Raw genomic sequence first — 6,000 nt, forward strand, 5'->3', positions numbered from 1 at the left:
AAGAAAAAGCCAAGCTATAGACACAATCCGGAAGGCAAGAGTGTGTTGCACGCACACACTTGCCGGGAAATGTCGCCTTCCCACACAGGAAGATCCAAGGGAAGACCCGACTGAAACATTGAGAGAGCTTGGTAATTATCAGACAGAAATCAAGGCCGGATGGACCTGGGTTTGGAACGTCGTGTTTCAGATTTTAAAACACCAAGAATAAATGGAAGCAATGTAGATGCGGGCCGCCACCAAAGAGAGACAAAAACCAAAAACCCCCAAAGACTCCCCAAGAAAGAACCAGAAAACGATGAACCCCTCCCCCTCTCCGTCACCTCGGGCGGTGGGTGTGTCCCACTGAGAGTTGGCCGGGCCTTCTGGTGTTCTCTCTAAGGATTGGAGAATCTCTGCCTGATTCCCACCTTCCTCTTGTGGACATATGTGCCTTCTTCTTTTCAGGCCTCCACTTCTGGTTTCCTAAATATTTTTCTCACTCAATTATTGTCCTCAAGTTTATTTCTTACCAGGATTTTGTAGTTCCAAGATTCTATTATTACACGGACTTCAGGAAGTAGCAACCAAAATGGACCCACCATATAGTCATTTTAACTTTTCTTTATGATGCCCACTCTTGTTAACTGTGAACCTTAATATTTTGCATCCAGAATAAGGAGTTGTATTTCTCAGAAAGTCTTCCAACAGGCTCCTAAGGTCCTAACTGACTCCTAGCAAACTTGGAAGTTTGTCAGGCAATTCAATCCAATTAAACAAGAATTTATTGGGTATCTACCATATGCTTAGTACTCTCTTAGCAAGTTTTCATCGTGGTATTCCTTTGCTCAAAAGTATTTAGGGACTCCCCACAGCTTACAGATGAACTTCCTTAGCATTCCAAACCATCTATTATCCGACCACCCCAACTTAATTTTTCAGATTGGTCCCCCTCTGCTTTCCAACAATAAATACTCCAAACATCTCATCTTCCTATGACTTTCCACATCTCTGCGTTAATATCCCCTCCCTTGCTGCCACCTCTCTACTTCCCCTTTACCTACCAAGTTTTATCCAGTCTTCAAGGCTTATTTAAATTCAACTTCTGACCACCCTGGACTATAATGACCCCTTCCAAAGTCTCATAGCAGTTGTATAGGGGCAGCTATGGATTGATACAGATGGCACAGTGGATAGAACATTGGTCTAGGAGTGAAGTGGGACCTGAGTTCAAATGTGACCTAAGATACTAGTTGTGTGACCCTGGGCAAGTCACTTAAATCTGACTGCCTCAAATCTAGAACTCTCTCCAGTAGTCCTGATTCACATCTGGCCACTGGAACCAGGTGACTCTGGAGATAAAGTGAAACTGAGGACTGAGCATAGCACTGCCTCACTAAAATCTAATTCTTGTGTAAGTCATGGCATCACTTTCCTGATATCTTGACCTTCTTCAAAAACAAAGGACAAACATCAGCAGTTGCAATGAACAATACTCACTAGACTTACCATTTTAACACCTTTTTTTGTCTTTTCATAAGTAATAGACATACTTTTTCTATCAATTTAATTGTAAACTCCTTGTATATAGAAATAAATCCACGAATGAATGAAAAATTAATTACTTGTACTCATTGCTGTGGATAGAAATGGAATAAAAAACAAGTCCCCACCCTCAAAAAACATATTCTAGTGGAAGGAAACTGAACAGCAGAGTACTTGCTGGGTCTAGAATCAGGAAGACTCATCTTCCTGAGTCCAGATCTGGCCTGTGACCCTAGACAAATCACTTGATCCTGTTTGCCTCAGTTTCCTCATCTAAAAAAGGAAAAAGGCAAGCCATACTGATATCTTTGCCAAGAAAACCTCAAATGGGAACTGAAAAACAAACTGAACAGCTACAGGGGTAGATAACACACAGAGAAAGGAGGACTATTTTTGATTTGGAAAGGACAGGGATAGTGAACAGCATCCTAGAGAAGTAGATTGATACACTCCATCCAGGGAGAGTGGCAGAATTTAATTTGTTCCTGTTTCAAGATTACAAAACTGGGAAATGAAAGGAAAGGGTACCTTATGTTTGGCAGGGTGGCAGTAGTGGAGAAGTGGAGGGGTAGGCCAGAGAGGAGGAAATGAGATAAAGCAAGCCTGACCTTTCCTGAAATAGTAAAAAAGTTACCAAAAAAAAAAAACCACTGTGAAATGCATTGTGCTTGTCCCTGAGGTCCTTTTCCTGGAGTTTATAATACTGCTAGGAATAAAGGAATTACTCACATTTCTGTAACTACTAGTAATTTAAAAAATCCTTTCCCTATCATAACCTAGGGAGAGAGTTGATAAGAGTATATTTATGCACATTTTAGAGGTAAAGGTCAGGGAGATTAAACCAATTGCCTATGGTCATACACTAAGCTAGGTATTGTGACAGATAAGAACTAAAACCCAGATCTACTAATTCTTGTGCTCTTTTCACCCTATAAGACATAAAATATATAACTAACACATGAAACTATGAATAACAATGCAAAGCATTGAAATAATTAATCACCAGATGGTTATCTTAGGCAAGAGAAATAGTATAAACAAAGATTAGACTAAGGCCATGGACTAGCTCCCCCCCCCCCCATGAAGGTTTATTGCTGGAGATAGATTAGATATCGTTTTAGGCCCAGATGAAGAAAATTCGATACGGAATGTTTGAATGTCCTACTCAGATTCAAACAGGGCCGAAAACAAAACCCAGAAATCCTGAGAATTAGTTAAGCTTAATGGAAAATATCCTGGATTTAATAGTTAGGACTTTGATGGTCCAGGAGATGACTAATGAGTTTAGCAAGCAGACAAATATAAATGTATATCCTCACAACACACAAGACAGACAGGCAATGAATTTTTATCTCAGTCAGAGCAATGCATATGTAATAACAATAGTTTTAAATTAGGTCAACTGTCTATATCTACACCCATTATTTATTTCCTAATTTCCATTGTCAAAATATATTTTTTATCTCAGAATGGATTAAACAAGGGTTCTGGAGAGATAAGAAAGATTTTCAGAGGTTAGGGTCATTTGGAAATTTGGGCCAGCTTGAAAGGAAGTGGGAAAGTGGTAGTCATTAAATGCATTTTGGAATTAATTGGAATGAGAGCTAGTGATTTTTTCTTTCATGTTGTATTTCCCCCAGCAAGCAAGTTCCTTAAAAAAGCAAAGACTAGGGGTAGCAAGGAGGCACCATGGATAGAGCACTGGTCCTGGAATCAGGAGGACCTGAGTTCAAATTCAGCCTCAGACACTTAATAATTACCTAGCTGTATGACTTTGGGCAAGTCACTCAAACCCCATTGCCTTAAATAAATAAAAATTTTTAAAAAAAGCCAAGACCCTTCATCAAGGATCACTTTCTGCATGAGGTACATAGTTGAGTGCTTAATAAATAAATTTTTGTTGCAATGGATTATATTAGAATGGATTAAATTAGATTGTATTGTTAGACTGAGGTGAAGGGGAAGGGGGCACAAGAGTTTTAGATAAAAAGAAACACATTTCCTTTCCCATCTTGGAATAATGGAAATAAAAAGAGAAATGGACTTCAAAGTCAGCAAACCTAATTCTCTAAACTGTTCAGTGTTGACCTCGTGTTCTTATATATAATTGCAGTTAATATTATTATTATTATTATCATTATTGGTGACATTTTTTTATAGTGCTTCAAAGTTTACCAACAGTAAGATCCCACTCCAATGCTTCATAATGATGTGGAGGTGATCTTGTGTTCTCAAAAACCATGACAACAGAACAACACAAATCAAACAGGAATTGCTTTAAGTATGAGTCAGTGGTGGACTGGTGATCTGTCACTGCAAGGCCTAACCCATCTAAATCCAGAAGGGATCATCATCAAATTATTGAGAGATTGATTGGGGTTTTTTTTTTGGGGGGGGGAGGAAGCAGTTATTCTATAGCAACTCCTATTAAATTGAAGAGGGCCATTCATCAGTAGGTACATCCACAGTAATAATTATAATAATAATAACTAGTGATTGAAAGGAAGTAAATTTATAATATGCAAAGCATTTTCCTTACAATAACCCAAAGGAGTGCAAAGTATAAGTTATTTGTCCCATTTTTTTACAAATATGGAAATGGAGGCTTAGCAATGTGAAGTGACTTGCTCATTGTCACATCTATTCTTTCACTCTCCATTGCCCTTTTCCCTTAACCTTAAAACAACCTCTCTGAGACTCATTCTCTTGTTAAATGGAGATAATAACCACAATGCTCATTTTACAGGATTTTTCTCAAGATTATATATGATAACATATCTAATAATGCTTGGAAAACTATAAAGTGTAATCCAAACAAAAAGGCTTATTGCATTTCTTGAGAGGTGAAAAAGACCTGAATTATAATCTTGATCTGGCCTCTGCTTTCCCAGTGAATGATCCTGGGAAAATAATTTATGTTATTGAAATTTAACTTAATTTGCTTCAATTTAACAAGTGTCCTCAAGAAGCTTGCTTTGTATTAGAGAGATACAGCATATAAACTCCAAGGAAGAGAATTTTGTTTTGAACATATGCAAAGTAACGTCTGGGAACTAGCACTAACAACAAGGAAAGAACTAGGGGGAGGGTCATGTCAGGGAAAAAAACCTCATGCAGAAAGTGATCCTTGAGCTGAGCTTTGAAAGCTACAGATTCCACAGGTGAGGAGGGAGATATCATAAAGTAGAAGATGCAGTTTTGCATTAAATTAAGGGATTAGATTAAAATATGGATCTCATTTCTGAACTGAGAACCCATTATGTGGAGCTACTAAGCAAATGCTGAATATCCAGGCATATTTTTCTCAGTCATTGGACATTAGTTTGATAGTTTTATGGAGAACCAGAACATTTTGCATATATGTATATATGTATGTATGCATGTATGTATATATACACATTTATTTTAATTTAAAAAGTCATCAGATTTAAGAAGATACATCTCCCACTTCTCTGAGAATTGGAGGACTGTATGTAACCAGGATTGGTCTGGACATGCCCAATTCCTGTAATGTTGAAGGCCCATAACTTTCGTTATTATACACAACATATTACTACATATAATGTGAGGTTTTTTGATATGTTGATCAGTTTTGTGGAACTTTTTTCTTCTTGTTAAAAATTTTTGATTTTAAGGAAAGGCTGTTTAGGAGAGCAAGGAAGATGTAGGAGATGCAAAAACAAAAGAAAAAATAAAATCTCTTCCTGCTCAAAGATTCTAAATTCTGTAGGCACCAAAACTGATTTCTATAACTCCTTCCTACTTCTAGCTATATAGAAAGACACCTTGCTGCTCTTAACTCCAGAAGGCATTAAGAGAATCTCCCTACCCTAGTTAGTAGCTACTATCAGCAGATACTTTTTTTCCAATCTCAACAGATAAAATTTAATTTATTATTCACTAGCCTGATGCTTATCAACAGAAAAGTTTCAGAGCAGGATATCCCCACGCTCACTGAGGTACGTTTGTGTATGTGTATGTGAGAATACATAGATGTATAGACATACATAAATCTACCTGCTAGACAGAAATACTGAGTAGACAGCAAACTCTATGAATCTCAGAGAGATTTTGTATCAGATTTTGTATCATTTGGTCCCATCTCTCTGTAGAGACTTGTAGAAGTCATTTCTTCCTGGTTATCTGAAAGGTCAAAAAATCAATTCTCCAAACCTCATCTCTGACAAATTCTTTCTCCAGAATTTATTATATTTTCTGGGTCTTAATCATGCAATCATAGCACATGGAATCGATTTTCCACAGTGCCAAGGAAAGATGATTAACCAAATTTGACCCAAGTCATAGCCAAGGCTGGGATATATTGAATGAGAATTTCCTAATAGTGGAGAGGATGCTGACAGCAGTATCTCATAAATTACCTCAAACAATAACAAATAAAGTACCTATTTTGTGTCAGATACTGTGCCAGGCATTGGGCATACAATGATAAAAACAAAATAATTCAGGAGCTTAGAA

This window comes from Macrotis lagotis, chromosome 6 (genome assembly GCF_037893015.1).
Source record: "Macrotis lagotis isolate mMagLag1 chromosome 6, bilby.v1.9.chrom.fasta, whole genome shotgun sequence".
In the NCBI taxonomy this organism is placed as follows: domain Eukaryota; kingdom Metazoa; phylum Chordata; class Mammalia; order Peramelemorphia; family Peramelidae; genus Macrotis; species Macrotis lagotis.